The sequence below is a fragment of the Chenopodium album genome, chromosome 12, assembly GCF_948465745.1.
Source record: "Chenopodium album chromosome 12, dcCheAlbu1.1, whole genome shotgun sequence".
NCBI lineage: Eukaryota > Viridiplantae > Streptophyta > Magnoliopsida > Caryophyllales > Amaranthaceae > Chenopodium > Chenopodium album.
The window spans coordinates 7,535,746-7,557,072 of record NC_137845.1 but is presented as its reverse complement, the minus strand read 5'-3'; the positions used below and the strand labels follow the sequence as shown (position 1 = coordinate 7,557,072).

The 21,327-nt window shown below is 36.9% G+C and overlaps 1 pseudogene across 1 annotated transcript; it reads right to left on the bottom strand.

Moving 5' to 3' along the window:
- Positions 1-780: 780 nt before the first annotated feature.
- Positions 781-19,718, bottom strand: LOC145570208 (7-dehydrocholesterol reductase-like; annotated as a pseudogene). Its single transcript, XR_014096411.1, has 15 exons — positions 19,474-19,718; positions 14,653-14,875; positions 14,486-14,541; positions 13,616-13,718; positions 13,463-13,528; positions 12,920-13,033; positions 12,517-12,643; positions 11,859-11,959; positions 11,616-11,741; positions 11,359-11,423; positions 11,115-11,196; positions 10,936-11,018; positions 10,688-10,721; positions 2,472-2,628; positions 781-1,239 (listed from the first exon to the last, which is right to left on the bottom strand). The product of XR_014096411.1 is annotated as a 7-dehydrocholesterol reductase-like (transcript).
- Between the last annotated feature and the right edge of the window lie 1,609 nt (positions 19,719-21,327).

Here is a 21,327-nt window from a genome sequence, read left to right as displayed (position 1 = left end):
TTAAGGCAATGTCAAAACAAGGCTAATTTTAAATTCCAACGGTTCCAAATAACTTTATTGGTTATTATATTTATATTTATTTTTATTTTATTACTATTGTTATAAACCGAAAATTGAGCCATTTCAGATGAAAAAGCCTTATTATTCAAGAATTTTTTGTCACTTTTCTAATACGAAGTATAAATAATACATCACTTATTTCGTCATATTTTATGAACTTATTACTCTGCACACAAATAACAACACTAGACCAAACCTTTTTATAATTTCAAATTATATGAATTTTCACGTTAATAAAATTGTGAATATTAGATATTTGGAAAATACTAAATATTGACAAATCTTCGTTTGATAATGGTTTTTCTTATGTATCAGGTATTAGGGTACAATACAATCAAACAAAAAATTAGATCAAATCAGACAATACCAAACTTTTAAAGAATTAAGATCATTATCCCAAGTTCAAATCAGACCATAAGTTGTTTGAAGGAAAAAACTAGTAGAAGTTTCAAATCAAACTATCAATAACTTTCAAAATATAAGTTGTCTGAGGGAAAACTTATACTCCGTATTCGAAGCAGTTCGTATTTGTTTTGCACACAAGTTATTCAAAAAAGAAAAAAAAAAGGAAAAAAAAAAAAAAGGTTTACTGCATAAAATCTTCGACTTTCATGGTAGCACATCTATTGAAAGCCATCTGCATAAAACAAATGTTAACTTGAATGAAATTTGTCATTCGGAATTGAGTGGTTGCAGGAGTGCTGGTCTGCTGGGCAGTAATAATAGTCTCAAGCAAGTAAATTTAAGATAAGATATTGCACAAGCTTACAAGCTCTGATTACAGGAATATTGTAAATACAAATACTTGAAAGAAACGCAATACCTAGCAAACAGAAACCTAGAAACGATTTACTGCCCAATGTACAAGGAGTCTGATAATGAACTGTTTTGAAGAGTAAAATAAACAAGATACTTAGCCAGGTCCAACTTTTGGAATGTCATAATGCTCACTCAAGTTGGCTAGATACTGATTGAAGTCATCTAGACGGTCACGATGGGAATTCTTAGACATCTTTGAATACTTCTGGACATCAAGCTGCTCTCTCTGCTCTATGTATCGTTTTTCAGCTGGCGTCAGATGATCAGCAAAATTCGGGGCCTTCCCTTTCCCTGTGGACTTGTCTGATTCATTGTTATTGTTCTCCTCTACATTGGTAAGAGCAGATTCGGCATTTTCTCCTACACCAAAAGCCAAAATAAGGTGGTGAAAAAATCAATAGATTTTCTAATTTCCTATATCAGTAAAACTAGCACTAGCTCATAACTCCATAAGTACTACATAAAAGATTGAATAACTTCATTACTCTGTCAACCTTAAAGGGAGGGAAAGGAGACTGAACATGCCTATTATTTGCCAAATGTTGTAACAAAAGAAATAATCTCAGGAAAGTGATTTTGTGATGCAAAAATTATGAAGCCCTAACTTGGTATCTTTAACAACAAGAGGAAGTTTATTGGTCTCGCACTCAACTAGATTCTCCTTGCTAATCAAACAATTATCAAAAAGGACTAGAGAAATCAAAATACACTATAAATCTCAAGACACGGTACTACAAGCTGTAATACAATGCAAAAGCCACTGCCAAAGAGAGGCCATGGAAAGCAAGTTAAATTATCCCAATCTTATCAAACTTCAGTTGCAATGGCTGTTTACCTGAATTGAAACGAAGTTACTCTGCAGTCAGATTTCCTACAGCACCCTATAGGATGTGTTTGTGTTCACAGTAATGAAAATGGTCATGCCTCTCAAAGCCACTTCCACAGACGATGCCAATGGTTTGGACTGCCATGGCAATATATCACCATCGCGGTAACATCAAAGCCTTTACAATGTGGTTATGATACGGCATTATGGCCAATATAATATTCTGCCTCTAGAAATAGGACAATTGTTGGAAAGGCAACTCTCACTCACTTAAGGGTATTAGTGCAAATTGTAGTAATACTGATATATGTCGTACTTGGATAAGAGTACTGTCAGGCAGCACTTAACAAGCCAAATTCCAAAGAGGATCATAGGATGTATGAAATATTCAGGAAAAAAACATAAGATGTCTTCTTCTATGTTCAACCAGCCAGAGAACCAGCCAAGAAAAATATGTATGTGGCTGCTGTTATATCAGCATGATAAAAACTCAAAATTTTGTAAAAACAAAGGCACCTAAATGTTGCAAACCACAAAGACCATGTAGCTGTAAAAATTGAGAGACTATATGTAACGCAAGAAACTGAGATCAAGTCATGGCACAAAAGGAAACTATACAGCTCCGGAGTCCGGAATGAAGAAACTGTATATACAATAGACTTTAACCATACAAGACATGATTTGCATATTTAAGGTGTCAAACAAATAAGAAAAAAGAGCAATAAGCTCAATAATTACAATGCTAAGTGACCATCTATTTTCTCACCTTCTTTAGTTTCTATCTTCTCATCTTCTTTTATTTCTGAAACTTCGTCATACTGTTTCTTTTGTTTCTTCTTCTTCTTTATGCCCCCAGTCTTCACATCCAAGGCTTTTCCTTTTAGTTTCAGCTTACCACCGATAACATTGTCATATGCTGACATCTTATCTGGAAACAGGACAGCCAGATATCAAATTCCAACATTCACATTATAAACGTAAATTAAGCTGTGCTTTTGCTTGAAAGCATAATAGTGCCAAGGTAAGATTATGGTAAACATTGCATCACATCAGCAAACTTATGAAATTAACAACCATTTCCCACTCCATTTAGCCTTAGATGACATAATTTTCATCTTCACTCGTGTTAACATACATCAGACTCTTGAAGTCAGTACAATAGTAACGACACAAAAGAATGAATTCCTAATGTTTAGTTGTTTACACTTAAAGAACATATTAGATGAAAAAGCACTCTGTTTCCAACAAACTTGTTAGAGTCAACTATAACCAAGATTTTCAATAACCAGTCCTACGAGCTGTATTGTTGTAACTCTTTAAGGACGATGCAGGCAAAATTCATAACAGGAATCAACCTCACAGATCCAGCTATGAAAATGAAGTAATGACCTTTAGATTTTGTAAAAACCACAAGCCAAGAAAGGAAACCAAATATCCAAAACCCCTTCAAACACCCATCATCCAACACCTCAATTATACATAAGTATAGTCACATTCGAACACGACCATTACATAAAGACTGCACAGACCTAACACCATGATTACCCTACAAACACCCGTCATCCAACACCTCAATTATATATACGAATAGGCACATTCGAAAACGACCATTACATAAAGACTGCACAGACCTAACACCATGATTCCAATAACACCATAGAAGGCATCTCCTAGTTTCATTCTAGGTGGAAAAAGTGATTTCCACTACATTTGCACTTCTTAAAACAAAGAAATTATATCTGCATTTTACCTTATTTGAAAATTTACTTAATTCACCTATATTTCATAATAAACATCAATTTTAGTGGTCAACACTCAAACTCATTAACAGTAACCTCGAATTTGTGAAAAAACAGTGAACATTTATTCTATGATAAGCTTTCTTCAAAATTTTGGATACCCAACAAAAAAAAAAAAAATCAAATTAGCGGAAAGACCTAAATTTGGGAGTTCCTTAAACTGCAATAACAATGATAAATTGAAAACCCTAATCCGTCTAGTTAGTCCAGAATTATCAAATGAAGAAGTTGAAGGATGAAATTAACAGAGCAAATTACATAAAAAAAAAAACTGAAAATTTAATTGAGCTTACCAACATAAAATTGAAAAATAAAATAATAATTGAATACGAAAGTGTTGAGAATAAAAGAAAATGATTAATTACCTAGCGATGAGTTCAATTTCTGGAAATATTTGAATATGCCCCAAATCTTTCTTCCTCGATTTTCTTATTTTGATCCTCAATTTGGGGGAAACAAGAAGGGAGGGCGCGGCTTTTAGGCTTGTCTATATTAGAAGTTTAGAACCTTGTTGCACTATGCACCTAGCTCTAAGTGCTCCCGATGTGTACTAATGAATTAATCCGTACTCGGTAATGATCTCATTAAGATAAGCATAATGTAAGTACGAAGTAATTAGATTTCCAAAAAAAATATAAGTACGAAGTAATTAAAACAATATATGAACTTATTACTTGTATTTTTTAGAACTAACAAATCAAGTCTATCGATCTCAATATACTTGTATTATGGCATTATGGTGAATTATTAGAGAGGTTTTACGGTTTTTTTAATCATTACGGGTATGTTGATGACGCAAATACCATTATCTTTTTGAAGAGTTGATGACGCAAAGATTGTTATCTGTTATCTTCCAGCCATGTTTTACATTGAGAGGCAAGGTCACACTATATATGATATGGAGTACTTGGTGATTATAGTTTATGGTTGCATGATATCTATTTTTGGTTTGGGTGTACTGTATAGAGGGTTATATCAATGTTTTATTAGATGTTGTGGTTTTGATTTTCTTTGAAAATAATGCAGATGGTATACAAGGTTGCATGCTGATGGCTCTATATCTCAAACTTAGCTATACATGAAAAGACATGGTTTATAAGGTTTCACTAAAAATGGCCTCAACCCACTTTTTATGCAATTCAAAAATCAAAAGTCATATTTTCCAATATGCCTATAATTAAATAAGAGATAGTAGAGGGTTGGCTATAGAATATATAAAGCTATATCAAAAGTATCTTTGTAAATCGTGTCATAAATTTAATTATATGAGAGGTTGAGACAATGTGACAACTAATTCTGAACTGTATAAAATCCTGATATTTGTTGATCTTCTTTTGTATGTACCCTATAACTTGTACATTTGATTCATATGAAATCTACCTAGTAATTTTATTAGTTTTAAACTATATGTAGCTTCATTGATGCTTTTTTTCTTGAATCTATTGCAGGCAAATGGTCTACAATTATATCATATCACTTTGATCTCTTATCATGCATGGACTTTGGTGGTAGGTAGATTGACTGATTTTACTTGTTTTTCAGCAATTCAAGATTGTTTGTAGTTCTATTGTTATAGGTTCAGCTTAATTAAGTTCGGACCATGAAAAAAATAAAAAAGCTCATATAAGGTAAGTGTAAACTCCGCCAGTGGGTTTCCCGCTGCCAGTCCCAAGCCTGGATAAAGGAGGAGGGTTACGGTAGGCCAGTGACAGCCAGTATAAAACTTCGTCACATCCCATGACATGAGCCAAACAGATATTTTCGTGGGGGCGTTCCCTACTCAGCGACGCGCTGCACTTCCTAGACCCGGGTGTAGTGATAAGTATGCAAGGGTTGCTAGGTCGTCGCCCAGAAGCGACGCGCCACATTGCCCGAGTGTGGTGTCAAATGAGCAAGGGCGTGCCATTGGGGCGTTCCCTACTGAGCGACGCGCTGCACTTCCCAGACCCGGGTGCAGTGATAAGTATGTAAGGGTTGCTAGGTCGTCGCCCAGAAGCGACGCGCCATATTGCCCAATTGTGGTGTCAAATAATCAAGGGCTTGGAGTTGGGATCAGGAGGGAGCGTGGGAGAAAAGAATTTAGTTTGCGGATTGGTTCTTGGAATGTGGGGTCTCTTACGGGAAAATCAGCAGAATTGGTAGAAGTAATGAAAAGACGACGCGTGAACATCATGTGCCTCCAAGAGACAAGATGGACAGGAGAAGGAGCTCGAGGCTTGGTTTTGGGGTATAAGGTATGGTATGTTGGGCAAGAAACGAGCCACAGAACAAGGAATGGTGGAGCTAGGAACGGAGTTGGTGTGGTTCTCGATGAGAGGTTGGCAAAAGAGGTGATCGAGGTCTATCGGAAGAACGATAGGTTGATAAGGCTGAAGTTGCTATGTGGCAAGGAGATTGTGAATGTTATCAGTGCTTATGCTCCCCAAGTGGGTTTAGATGCAGAAGAGAAACGACAATTTTGGGAGGACCTAGACGAGGTGGTGCAGGGTGTCCACCACTCAGAGAAGTTATATATTGGAGGGGATCTAAATGGGCACGTTGGGGCGAGCCGAGATGGCTATGAGAGTGTCCATGGAGGCTTTGGGTATGGGCAGAGGGACGCCGGTGGTGAAGCTATTATGGATTTTGCCCAATCATATGATTTAATTTTGGCTAATACTTGGTTTAAGAAGAGGGATTCACACTTGATAACTTTTCGGAATGGAGCAAATGCAACTCAAATAGACTTCCTGCTCACAAGGAGCATAGATAGACAAAGTTGCATAAACTGTAAGGTTATCCCAGGGGAGAGTGTGGTCACCCAACACCGGCTATTGGTAATGACTATTCGTCTGAAAGAGAAGGCGAAGAAAAAAGTTAGACAAGAAGAACCAAGGATAAGATGGTGGACCCTAAGGGATGCAAAAGCTAAGGTTTTTACAGAAAAGGTAATTGAAGAAGCGGATTGGGATGGAGAGGTGGATCCGGACAAGACTTGGTTACGAATGAAGAACTGTTTCCTAAGAGTGGCCAAAGAGGTCTTAGGGGAAGTAAGGGGAAGAACTTCGGTACAGAGAGATACTTCGTGGTGGAATGAAGAGGTGAAAGCAGTAATTAAGCAAAAAAGGGAATGCTATCAAGCCTTAGGAAAATGTAGGAGTGATGAAACCTTTGCAGCGTATAAGGAGGCTAAGAGTAAGGCAAAGGCAGCTGTTCGCCAAGCAAAAGAAAAGGCATATCAGGAGGTTTATGAAAAGCTTGATTCCAAGGAGGGAGAAAGGATCATTTATAAGATGGCAAAGAGAAGACAAGAGGCAAGGAAGGATATTGGCATGGTGAAGTGTGTCAAAGATAAGAACCAAATGGTCCTAGTGCAAGAGGAGGGCATCAAGGACAGGTGGAAGGGGTACTTCGATGAATTATTTAATGGAAGTAATGGAGTTGTGATAGGAGATACCTCTATGAGTGATGAAGAAATCAACATGGAGTATGTGCGAAGGATTAGGAGAGTAGAGGTGGAGATTGCACTGAGGAAGATGAAACCTAAGAAGGCGGTTGGCCCTGATGGGGTACCGATAGAGGTGTGGAGGTGTTTGGGTAAGATTGGTATTGATTGGTTAACAAACCTTTTCAACAAGATATGGACGGCTACAAGGATCCCACAAGATTGGAGGAAGAGCACCTTGGTCCCGGTTTATAAAAACAAAGGAGACGCTCAAGATTGTTCTAACTATCGAGGAATTAAGCTTATGAGCCATACTATGAAGTTGTGGGAAAGGGTGATTGAACAAAGGTTGAGGGCATGCACAAGCATTTCAGATAACCAATTTGGTTTTATGCCTGGGAGATCTACTATGGAGGCAATCCATTTGATAAGACAAATGATGGAGTTTTATAGGGTAAAGAAGAAAGATCTTCATATGGTCTTTATTGATTTAGAGAAGGCATATGACAAGGTGCCAAGAGAGATACTTTGGTGGGCAATGTTGAAGAAAGGTATCCCACGAAGGTATGTAGACCTAGTTAAGGATATGTATCGGGATGTGTCAACAAATGTGAGGACATGCGGAGGGTTGACAAAAGATTTCCCTATTACAATCGGATTGCATCAAGGGTCTGCATTAAGCCCTTTTCTTTTTGCAACGGTTCTAGATGAATTAACTAGACCAATTCAAGATGAGGTTCCATGGTGTATGCTGTTCGCAGATGATATCGTTTTGGTGGATGAGACTAAGGATGGGGTTAATGTCAAGTTGGAGCAATGGAGGCAAAGGTTGGAATCTAGAGGGTTTAAGCTAAGTCGGAGTAAGACTGAATATTTGGTATGTCGTTTTGGCACTCAGAGGGGGACAAGCAATGAAGTGGTGAGTTTGGATGGAAAGGATTTGACCATGAGTGAATGTTTTAAGTACCTAGGGTCGATCATCCAGAAGAATGGTGACATTGATCAAGACGTGACCCACAGGATTAAGTCAGGGTGGCTTAAATGGAGAGCGGCCACGGGAGTGTTATGCGACCGCAGCATTCCCTTAAAGTTGAAGGGAAAATTCTACAGGACTGCCATAAGACCAGTGTTGCTCTATGGTACAGAATGTTGGGCTTCTAAGAAAGAGCATATTAAAAAGATGGAGGTTACGGAAATGCGCATGTTAAGGTGGATGTGTGGAAACACTTTAAGAGATAGAATCAGAAATGAGGTTATTCGCAAGAAAGTAGGTGTGGCGGGCATTGTAGATAAATTAAGGGAAAATCGTCTGCGTTGGTTTGGACATGTAAGACGGAGACCCGAGGGTGCACCGGTGCGCAGAGTGGAAGAGTGGGACCATGGAGGGATTAAACGAGGAAGAGGGAGACCAAAGATGACTTGGTTGGAAGGAGTGAGGAAGGATATGAAGTGCATGGATTTACGTGAGGATGAAGTTTTGGATCGTAAGGGATGGAGGAGAAAGATTTATGTTGATGACTACACGGAATAATCAAATTTGGTTCATGTTAGCCGACCCCACTTTTGGGATTAAGGCTTTGATTGATTGATTGATTGATTGATATAAGGTAAGTGTAAGTGAAAATCAAATGTATTGGACTCACCCTCGTGTCCTTGACTTGGTTTCGACCCTTTCAGATTTGGAGTTTTCAATCTAGCAACTGCATAACTATTTGGGGAAGATAATTTCAACAGCAAAATACCTTTACTGTCATCTATGAGACTATAAATTGGCATTTCTTGGCACTAAATGTTTCTTCAGAAACTTTAAAATAGTATGAGGTGTATGGGAAGGTTATGAGAATATCATGTTAATGCTTGTGTTAGTTGTGTATATCATGAAGTTCTTCTGGTGGAAAGCTGGGTGTCATAACAAGGCACCACTGACATTACCCATGATCGAGGTTTGTAGTTTCAGCATCTCTTAAGTTTTCCACTTGTTCGTTACCTTTTCGAGTTAAGATCAAAGTTAGTCTTCACTCTTCAGTTCTTCAAAAACTTGAAACAATCTTATGTGATGCTGAACATTATCACTACAAATTTGACTCGGGCAGCCGGATCTACCTTTGTTGGGGATGCTTGGTGCAGGTTCCTTCAATGTATATGTCCGTGACATACAAAAACAGGATTCACATAACAAATGGTAAATTCTTGGATTGGGGAATTGAGGGAAAGCTCAACAAAGGCACATTTAGCCTTCACTTGCCGTGTCTATTTCTGATGTCCTTTCCTACTTCTGATCTGAATGCAATCTTCTTATACATATCTGAGACTGATATATCATTTCTTTTCGAGTGCTGTTCAAATTCTATCATGCAGAATTGCAGAGTGCTGAAGTAGGTAGATACTCCTGCGATTGTAGGCTCATACAGTCATGCTACAGCATCAAGAGAAATCAACAATAGTTTTTCTCTTGACCTTAGGATTGTGGAGTTTCTTATTAATTTGTTACATTGTGTAATTTTTCATTTTCCTCAAAGCATTACAATAATGTTCCAGTGGTCTTCATCCCCAAACACCCCTCCCCTTCGATATTATTTTTTACAATTGATAAAAATTTTAAATTTATAATGTTTAGAAAAAGTTGTCACATTTTCTTAAATAGTAATGGTTTATGATTGAATTTTCTAACATCACTGCTTAAATTAAGTGATAAAAAGAAGGATAACTCAACTTTTATATAAGAATTCTACTTTAATTCATCAAATGGGTTACGAGTGTTTATAAGATGTTTTATATATTTGGCTTTGCTCCTCACTTTCACCAAAAATGTACGACAAGTGTTCTTATTTCTCCCATCTCTCTCTCTTGTATTGTGCTTTTCCTCAATAGTTCCTTATTTCTAGTCATATTATTCACCATCCTTCTGGCGGACCGAGCTAAAAGGGTTGATGACCGATGCTGATCCAAGTAAGACACTGCATTCATATTTCATACTGTGCCTGTTATTCTACATAATTCACTTTAATCTGTTCTATGGTATGAATTATTCTGGTTTGCTACAATAATCCTCCCTCCGCCTGGATTTGATGTGTCACATATACTATTTTACTATGTCCAAAAATAGATGCCACGTTTGCTCACTACGTGAATTAAGCGATGAAATACTGCACACTCTATCATGACAAGGTTTCTGCTGGTATTATAGCAGGAATTACGGAGTATTAAAATTTGAGAGTTGTTAAGATAGGCTGTGTAAACTTGAGGACTGCACACTATTCTTCACTCCCAGGAGGAATGGAGTTCTTCGAGTCAACAAATTCAACACCCATCCAATATTCCCTCCTTAGGTTATAAATGAAAGGGTTGAATTGATAAAATTCTCTATCTAGCTAAAAATGATCATAGTAGTTCAGTGCCTGCTGCAATTGTCTGACATCAGATATTAAAACTGAAGAAAACCACTCCCCTGAAGGATGAAAACTAGAAGTTTCGAGGAGAAAACCCGTGCCCTCTTAAGGTGCAAAGGTAAGATTCAGTAATGTATCTAGTACTACAGCATTTAAACATCAAACCTCTTATATTCCCCAAAGAAACAAGGAAGATGCCCAATATACTACAGCCATTGAATATTTACACATAATTAACAGAGTTCACGACTTAAATTAGAAAGTACAACATTGAGCGATGATATAGCAAAGCTACATAGCTATGACTTAAATTACACAGCTCATACAAAAGATAATCTCAATAAATTCCCGGAATAATCCTGTAGGGAACCTTGTCACAGTAGGTTTTCCAGTACTTGCCATACCTGCAAAGTGTCACAAACAACATATTAATTTCAGAGCTTAAAAGAAAAGAAAAGAACCTAAATAGAGATATAGGATGGCAATTTAACAAGCATGCAGTGATTCTTGGACAAACACGGGTCCAGCCCCTTTATTTATCAAAAGAAACAAGCATGCAGTGGTTCTTTGCTATGGTGAAAACTTAGACTTATATAGTAACAGTACGTATTTCCTTACTTGGATCGGCACCGATCGTCATCCCTTTTAGCTCGGTCCACAAGGAGGATAGTGAGGAATATCACATAAAAGTAAGGAAGAAACTGCAGAAACGAAGCACAATACAACAGTTCAGTCAATGGAATTTTGACAAACACAGGTCTGTAAAAAGAAAAAGGTTTACCAGAACATTTACTTACATGATTAAAAAGAGCTGGAACTGTCCAGAAAAAAGCAGCTAAAATTTCTGGGACATAATGAAAATGTCGAGATAAACCCCACCTGTGAATCAAAGATGTAGAAATCACCGAGTTATATAAAGCTGTCCCTGAAAACAGTCAAAGACCACCACCATGGTCCTATCCCAGGAAATGCAGAACTGAAAACTATGCTCTGCAAGACGTAATGATGTACAAGACTAATCATAATGACCAAGAAACATACCACCCTGAGGTCAAGAGAAGGCTAGTCTTGGATTCTCCTGATGTTGTAGTGTAAGAGGCTTGAATCTGTAAATGATTTATCTACTTAAGCATCATAGTCTTTTAAATGAAATATGAAAAAGACAAAATCAGAGATACAGGATTGTGTACAAAAGGGAAAAAGAAAAGTGTAATAGACTGACACCGGGTCTATAACAAAAAGTAAAAATGCAAAAGTAAAGGTGAAACGGGGAAAACTCATGGCAATTCAAGATGAACCTTTGATGGAGGTTTCCCCCAAACCAAGCCTTTTCCATTAGTACGGCGAAATTCCTGTCTCTGTTTGTCACAGTCGTAATTGATATATATGCACAAAATACCAGCCACAAGAATGTATAGTGAGAGCTGCAGCACAGGTAAAAAGGATTGTCAGGAAATGATATGTGATCCACTTTTCTACAATGATGAACTACTATACACTGACTCTACTCAATCTAGGATACTTCTCATATATACAGTTACCTGAATTCCAAGATGAACAGGGTGGTTAACCAAATACATGCCCGGAGAAGTATACACTGATGGGACCCACACCAAGCATCCCCAGCAAATGTAGAAACCAGCTGCCAGAATCAAATTTGCAGAATACAAGACACAATGGAAAAAATAAAATAAAAAAACAGAGGCAGAATTCCAACATTCAAAGTACGCTTTGATATCATTTCATTTTTTATATAATAATAATAATAAATAAATAAATTAAAAATAAAATAAAATAAAAAACACCCCTAATCAAGAAAATTGCCTGGAAAATCTCCACATTTATTATATGTTGTGTAAACCACTAAAACTAGAAAGGATCATTTTGCTCTGAGAATTCAACCAACAAAATAGGTTCGAGGTTTTGAGCAAAAATAATGACATTATGACACTATCCATGACCATTTAGAAATTTCAGTTATAGGATAATATATACGAATATACAATGTATATAAATGTTAGTAAACAGATTAAATAGGTACAAGCTAGATTGCTTGGCTTTTCTTGTTGCTGGAAAGACATGTGATCCAGCTAAATTTTCATCCAGGCTCAACCTCAACTATATATCAACCTAATAATAAGACTAACCAGTCAACCAGATACTTGTGAAACAATAAAAAGAAAATTGGAAACTACAAACCTCGGTCATGGGCAATGTCCATGGTATTCCAATACCCCGCTTCCCACCAGAAAAACTTTGTGACATACACTACCATTAAAATGGTATTGACCAGCATGGAATCAGCAACCTTTCCATACATCTCATACTGTAGATATTAATGCCCAAATAAGGAGAAAAAGCTTTCAGTACCAATAAAACATAAACATTACGTGTACAAGTCTTACAAATTAAATATCAGCTTCCTAAATTAGATAATGATTTCCTTTACAAGTAATTTGTTGCTGTTTTTCAGTTCTTCCTTTTTATAGAGTACACCTATGGTCAAAGACAATTCTAAACCAAATAGCTTTTGTTTGAAAATTCAAGCCTAAATTATGCACATATTTGACATTCAGATCAGAAGCATTCTCAGAAGAGTTACCTACTTTATACAGTAGGTCAAGGCAAGAACTGCCCAAGACATCATCCCAAATCTGCAGTTCGTGAAAACTTTAATGTCGAAGTTCTTACCAATTCGTGGATATAGCTCCATACCCTAGGAAACACAGCAATCACAATATCAGTGCATGAATGATTCTAAACATCATGTTCAACGCACATGAGGTTCTGTAGGATCTAATTTATGTCAAAGCCACTATATTTCTAATTATCAGGAGGGGGGATAAAATAGTAAGTTCGCTAATTGTTTAAGGTCATGTATACTAGCAGCCCAAAAAATGGAATTTGTCAGTAAGTTAAGTCTCTAGTCCATGTCAGACACATTCCTGGGTTAAAATCCACCAAGGAGGCAAAGATTTCTCAGCATTTTAGTTTCAAGTCTTTCAACATTCTCCACACAAGCATGGGTTTTATAATGTGTATCCAATATTCCAATGTAACACATGAAGCGAAGCACGAATTTAAACAAGAAAAAGGAAAGATGAGAGAACAAATACAGATGTTATTATGGTTCAGTTAAGCTCACCCAATAGAAATCAATTATGAAGTTTCCACAGGAACCAGAATCAGATGACGATGGTGCAACATGCCCCTACATGTGAACCAGCACTCTGATATTAAAGACCATGCATGATTAAAAGAAAGGAAGATGTCAATTATATTCTTTAAAATAACACACTTTTATGTACAGGAAGATGCAAAAGATGAAGCTTCCAACTATCAGTGTTGAATATATCTCTCCCAAATGATCATACACAATCGCTGGATTGAAGATACCAAACCTGAAAGCAGACCGAGAAAATGAACAGTTGGATAAAATGTAATACATGTTAGTGCCACACATTGATTGTTATTTACACAGGTTCTGTTAACAAGGAAGCAAGGATCTAACATGCCTTCCAGGAATAAAATTTATGGTGTGTATGACATGCCAATTTTAAGAAATATCAATAATAAAAATATTTGTTAAACTCTCCCTTTTCTTTTCTTTTCTTTTTTTTTTTTTTTTTTTTTTTTTTTTTTTTTTGGTTAAACTCTCTCCCTTTTCAATCTTAACAAAATAAACATAAAAGTAAGCATCCCAGCTATATACCAAATACATAGTAACAGAAAAGTGACATACAAGCAAGATCTCTAGACAACATGTACAAACTTCATTAGTCTACAAATGTAGTATGGGAATCATAGGAGCTACTGAAACGAACCGAGCAATTTTGACTTTTGAGCACCACTAAGTCACTGTATGATACTGTGATATATGACCAGCTTTTTTGCCTTCTTTTATATAATTTTTAAAAAAAACCCAGCCCTATTATACCTTACACTAGACATTAAAGATTCAAGGTACAAGATTTGAACTTGCAACATTAGATACAAAATCCACTTAGCCTCTACTAGTTTGTAACAGAAACTTAAAATGGTGTAAATATTTAGCCAGTTATTGCCATGGAGGAAAACTGGGACAATTATAGGAACCAAGTGGTTAATTTTAAAGTTTAAAATACTTATTTGAGAATCTGTAAAAAGTGAGAACAGTAAAGTTACTCACCACCAGAGCCCAAGATAAGTGACCAAAGTGACAAAATATGCTTGCATTCCATTAGCCTACAATAGACACAAAAGGAAAGCCATGATTTCAGTGAGACAACGTCCAGTTTCATAATATAAATGTACACATAAGATTATATTTCAATAACAAGAATAGCCATAACACACCTTGTAAACAGGACGATTTCCGGTGGGAGATATAGGGCCTTCCACCCTTTTTCCAGGTAACAATAGCTGAAGTGCAGCCTCAAATGCTCCATAACAGAAGATGATTTTGCATGCAGTGAATGTGGGTTTAGGCCACATGTCAACAAAACCTTGTAACCCATGCTCCCTCAAGTATAGCCAAGTTTGAGAGATAGAGCCATCAGCATGTACCATAGTGTACCATCTGCATTGGACAGAAAATTTTCAACTTCAACAGAAATCAACATAGCATCTCAGCTACAAAATAAAGAGGCGGAAATAAGTTCCAAAGCTCAGATCACATCTGCAGCATAGATTATTTATCACTGAAATAAGGTGCGTAAAAAGTCTAAGAATAGCACTTGATGTGTCAGAAAGAGAACTTCGCTTGTTCTTACATCAAATTAGGAAACTCAGTTGATTACTTGGGTACCCAAAAAAAACAATCTCAATCAATGCAGAGCTCGGATTTCTGAATCTACAGACCAGTTTCTAGTAGATTCTTTGACATGTGACATTCATTAGGCTAAAGTAGCAATCAATCAATCAATCAATCAATCAATCAAAGCCTTAATCCCAAAAGTGGGGTCGGCTAACATGAACCAAATTTGATTATTCCGTGTAGTCATCAACATAAATCTTTCTCCTCCATCCCTTACGATCCAAAACTTCATCCTCACGTAAATCCATGCACTTCATATCCTTCCTCACTCCTTCCAACCAAGTCATCTTTGGTCTCCCTCTTCCTCGTTTAATCCCTCCATGGTCCCACTCTTCCACTCTTCGCACCGGTGCACCCTCGGGTCTCCGTCTTACATGTCCAAACCAACGCAGACGATTTTCCCTTAATTTATCTACAATGCCCGCCACACCTACTTTCTTGCGAATAACCTCATTTCTGATTCTATCTCTTAAAGTGTTTCCACACATCCACCTTAACATGCGCATTTCCGTAACCTCCATCTTTTTAATATGCTCTTTCTTAGAAGCCCAACATTCTGTACCATAGAGCAACACTGGTCTTATGGCAGTCCTGTAGAATTTTCCCTTCAACTTTAAGGGAATGCTGCGGTCGCATAACACTCCCGTGGCCGCTCTCCATTTAAGCCACCCTGACTTAATCATGTGGGTCACGTCTTGATCAATGTCACCATTCTTCTGGATGATCGACCCTAGGTACTTAAAACATTCACTCATGGTCAAATCCTTTCCATCCAAACTCACCACTTCATTGCTTGTCCCCCTCTGAGTGCCAAAACGACATACCAAATATTCAGTCTTACTCCGACTTAGCTTAAACCCTCTAGATTCCAACCTTTGCCTCCATTGCTCCAACTTGACATTAACCCCATCCTTAGTCTCATCCACCAAAACGATATCATCTGCGAACAGCATACACCATGGAACCTCATCTTGAATTGGTCTAGTTAATTCATCTAGAACCGTTGCAAAAAGAAAAGGGCTTAATGCAGACCCTTGATGCAATCCGATTGTAATAGGGAAATCTTTTGTCAACCCTCCGCCTTAGGTTTCATCTTCCTCAGTGCAATCTCCACCTCTACTCTCCTAATCCTTCGCACATACTCCATGTTGATTTCTTCATCACTCATAGAGGTATCTCCTATCACAACTCCATTACTTCCATTAAATAATTCATCGAAGTACCCCTTCCACCTGTCCTTGATGCCCTCCTCTTGCACTAGGACCATTTGGTTCTTATCTTTGACACACTTCACCATGCCAATATCCTTCCTTGCCTCTTGTCTTCTCTTTGCCATCTTATAAATGATCCTTTCTCCCTCCTTGGAATCAAGCTTTTCATAAACCTCCTGATATGCCTTTTCTTTTGCTTGGCGAACAGCTGCCTTTGCCTTACTCTTAGCCTCCTTATACGCTGCAAAGGTTTCATCACTCCTACATTTTCCTAAGGCTTGATAGCATTCCCTTTTTTGCTTAATTACTGCTTTCACCTCTTCATTCCACCACGAAGTATCTCTCTGTACCGAAGTTCTTCCCCTTACTTCCCCTAAGACCTCTTTGGCCACTCTTAGGAAACAGTTCTTCATTCGTAACCAAGTCTTGTCCGGATCCACCTCTCCATCCCAATCCGCTTCTTCAATTACCTTTTCTGTAAAAACCTTAGCTTTTGCATCCCTTAGGGTCCACCATCTTATCCTTGGTTCTTCTTGTTTAACTTTTTTCTTCGCCTTCTCTTTCAGACGAATAGTCATTACCAATAGCCGGTGTTGGGTGACCACACTCTCCCCTGGGATAACCTTACAGTTTATGCAACTTTGTCTATCTATGCTCCTTGTGAGCAGGAAGTCTATTTGAGTTGCATTTGCTCCATTCCGAAAAGTTATCAAGTGTGAATCCCTCTTCTTAAACCAAGTATTAGCCAAAATTAAATCATATGATTGGGCAAAATCCATAATAGCTTCACCACCGGCGTCCCTCTGCCCATACCCAAAGCCTCCATGGACACTCTCATAGCCATCTCGGCTCGCCCCAACGTGCCCATTTAGATCCCCTCCAATATATAACTTCTCTGAGTGGTGGACACCCTGCACCACCTCGTCTAGGTCCTCCCAAAATTGTCGTTTCTCTTCTGCATCTAAACCCACTTGGGGAGCATAAGCACTGATAACATTCACAATCTCCTTGCCACATAGCAACTTCAGCCTTATCAACCTATCGTTCTTCCGATAGACCTCGATCACCTCTTTTGCCAACCTCTCATCGAGAACCACACCAACTCCGTTCCTAGCTCCACCATTCCTTGTTCTGTGGCTCGTTTCTTGCCCAACATACCATACCTTATACCCCAAAACCAAGCCTCGAGCTCCTTCTCCTGTCCATCTTGTCTCTTGGAGGCACATGATGTTCACGCGTCGTCTTTTCATTACTTCTACCAATTCTGCTGATTTTCCCGTAAGAGACCCCACATTCCAAGAACCAATCCGCAAACTAAATTCTTTTCTCCCACGCTCCCTCCTGATCCCAACTCCAAGCCCTTGATTATTTGACACCACAATTGGGCAATATGGCGCGTCGCTTCTGGGCGACGACCTAGCAACCCTTACATACTTATCACTGCACCCGGGTCTGGGAAGTGCAGCGCGTCGCTCAGTAGGGAACGCCCCAATGGCACGCCCTTGCTCATTTGACACCACACTCGGGCAATGTGGCGCGTCGCTTCTGGGCGACGACCTAGCAACCCTTGCATACTTATCACTACACCCGGGTCTAGGAAGTGCAGCGCGTCGCTGAGTAGGGAACGCCCCCACGAAAATATCTGTTTGGCTCATGTCATGGGATGTGACGAAGTTTTATACTGGCTGTCACTGGCCTACCGTAACCCTCCTCCTTTATCCAGGCTTGGGACTGGCAGCGGGAAACCCACTGGCTAAAGTAGCAAGATGCAAAAACTATCAGCCATAAGTTAAAAATAAAAGTTTTACCCATTCAAGCAGCAATTATTGTTCTACTTGTTTCTGTATGAATTATGGAGCATTTTCTTTCACTAACCAGGTCCAAATATTTCTAAGATTCCAGTACTTGATGAGGTAATGTCAAATCAATTGGGAAGAAATGCTTATAAGTTATAGCAAGGATACTTGAGTTACCACAGAATTCAAAACTCTCACATGTAAATCAATTACATCTAAAGTTAATGCTGATGATTGCCATATATGAATATCTAACAATGCAAATCTGCTTTACAATGTTGGTGAAGCTAATCTTCCACTACTATATTTTTTCATTTCTATCAAACCTTAAAATCAGCAACAATTCCATTGAGTACAGTCATTTATAATTTGCAAGCTAATCATCATACTGTGTAAATGCCCTCCAAGAAATGTGCACATGGGAATCAATAGGTTTAACAGACCGAGTTAAAAGACAAAAAGAAGGTAATTGTCACATACGGGCTTTTACAAGAAAATTGTAGATGTCTCCATCGATTGATAACTCCCAAGGCAATGATTTTTAGTCGATAAAAATCAATTTAAATATGAGAAAAAACTAATGGAAATGATCAACAACCATTTTTTACTCAATAAAAACAGCTTAATTGAATAAAATAAATCGATTAAAAACATCATGTGGTGTGAATCGGGCCTAATAACATGTCATAAACATCGTTACGTTGAAAGTTTCAGGTGTTTTAATCTATTGTGTAAAAAATAAGATCATCCTTACGGCCACCATACCACATGTAGACCATTTGGTATACAAAATAACTGAATATTAAATCCATATTAAATAACAGGAGTGGCTTCTTGTTCCAATAGAGACAAGAAACACCTGAAAGTAAAGCAGCATCAACACCAAAAACAGGACACACCAATTATATAAACATGGTTAAAAAAAAACACCCAATTAATTATTTAAACATAGACAAATAGTAAATTAGTAACCAGTAAGTGCGGAGTATGTTAGTATAACACTATTATGCCATTGACAAATCACACCTTATTAAACAATTGAAATAATTATCAAACATGAAACCCAGAAATTTAAGACCCCATTAACAAATCCATCAATCTTAAATATAAATTATAATTATAACAACAACAACAATAATAATAATTAAACCCAAGAAATATAACTCAAAATCTATCCATTTCACATCCCAAAAAACATAAAAAAAAAATTAATACAATTAATGATCAAAACGAGGGTTATCACAGATCTAAACCAGAAATTAATTCACTAAACAACAAGAATTAGAAAACACTAAAACTTAAACCAAAAACATCAAAAAAAAACTTAAAGAAGAAAAGGGTAAATTTTGCTTACAATAGAATAACAAAAGGTGGGCAAAAGGAGAGAAGTGATATCATTGATGCATAAGTGACAATGGGAGAATGCACAGTTTTGGATTCCGCCATTGTTGCTTCGCTCTTTCTCACTCCTAATTCTCTCTCTTAATTTTACAATCTACAAAAAATTGGTGGGTATTCTTAAAAGCTTGATTAATTATTAATTAGTGTGATAATGAAACCAATTTAAAATCCAATTGGACTTTTCTACGCCTGAATTTTGAATTTTTTATTTTTAATTTTTCCAAAAAGATGGCTGCTTTTTGCTTATTTCACATGAAATAGTGAATTTCTCCGTACCATGTTAAGTGAACTCAGGTGCTGATTATAAAAAGCCCAAATGTGTCTATTTTTGTGGTGGGTTCATCTGGACTCATGAGGGTGTATGTGGCTATGTGCAGTGGTAATCGTAATTGTTATTGTTAATCAAATTTAGTTTTGTATAAGTCGTATTTTAAGAGAATCTAATATATATATATAAAGGAGAGTTTTTTCCGCGCCACGTAGGATTATAAATTTTAATTGTAACCAATAAATATTAAGTTTAAATTTTAATTGTAGGATTATTAATTTCTTTTTAAATTAAATAATTTAAATGCCATGTAAGCAAAATTGTTGAATGAGATTTTTAAGTTTAAATTAATTAAATATAAAATATTATCTTTTGATATTATGAAATTTATCTAAATATATAACAAATTTTAGCACATACATTAAAAAAATATATATTTTTAAAAATTCAAACAAACCGTGCATCGCACGGGGTTCATCTAATATATTGAGATTTACGAGTAATTGTTAATTTTAGGTAATGTCCGAGCCATTTTTCATAGCTAAATACTGGTTAAAATGTATGTTTCCTTGTACACATATGAGGGCAATATATAAAAAAAATCTATAATTATTGACATCAATTGGTAAAAATATATTTATTATTATAGGTGTACAATATATTTATTACTTCCTTCGTTCTTTTTTTATTGCACCATAAGGGGTTTCACACTTGCCATTGCATTACCTTGGCTATTAATATGTTTAATTATACTTTTGTAAAAATTATAAAAAATTGATATTTGAAAAGTAGATTTCAAGACGAATCTAACTAAATCCTACATGATTGTGTTTTTCCTAATAGATAATCACAAAAGATGGTCAAAGAAGATAAAGTGAATAGTGTAAAAATCCTTATGGTGTAATAAAAGAAAAACGGAGGAAATATTATAGGTCCAATTAAACAAGAGACAATGACATATGCCATTAATTCCGTATGGTTAATCTCAAATTTTAGACCACTCCAAAGGAGTTAATTATTACGACACTTGTGTAGTTGTGTTGCTAATTATTACTCAATACATACTTATGGTGGTTTGTTTATAATTTGTTTTATAATTAATTAAATTATAAATGATGTTTTTGTATGAGGTACATGATGAATAATGAGAATGTTGCAAAGTACTCTCCGAATAAACAAAATTTTCTTGGTCTTGGTGGAACTTGCCTTGACAAACTTGTGGATTGAGACTTTGCATTAACGTTTACTCTTGACTTTGTGACTTGTAAAATGGAGCAAATGGAATCACGTTTTTAGTCTAAATGAATGGCCCCACTTGATGTGCTTGTTGTGTACTTGTGTGACGACAAATTCAATGATTGTACAAACTCTATTGTATAACCCAGCTTTTTAGGCCTAACTCTAGGTATACAAATAACACAATACCATTGTTTAGGTAAGGCAACGGATTGAATTCAGGTTAGATGGGGCTAAATCCAAATCCGATCCGCTTAATAAATGGATTTATGGACTCAAATATGAATTCAAATTTGCTTGATC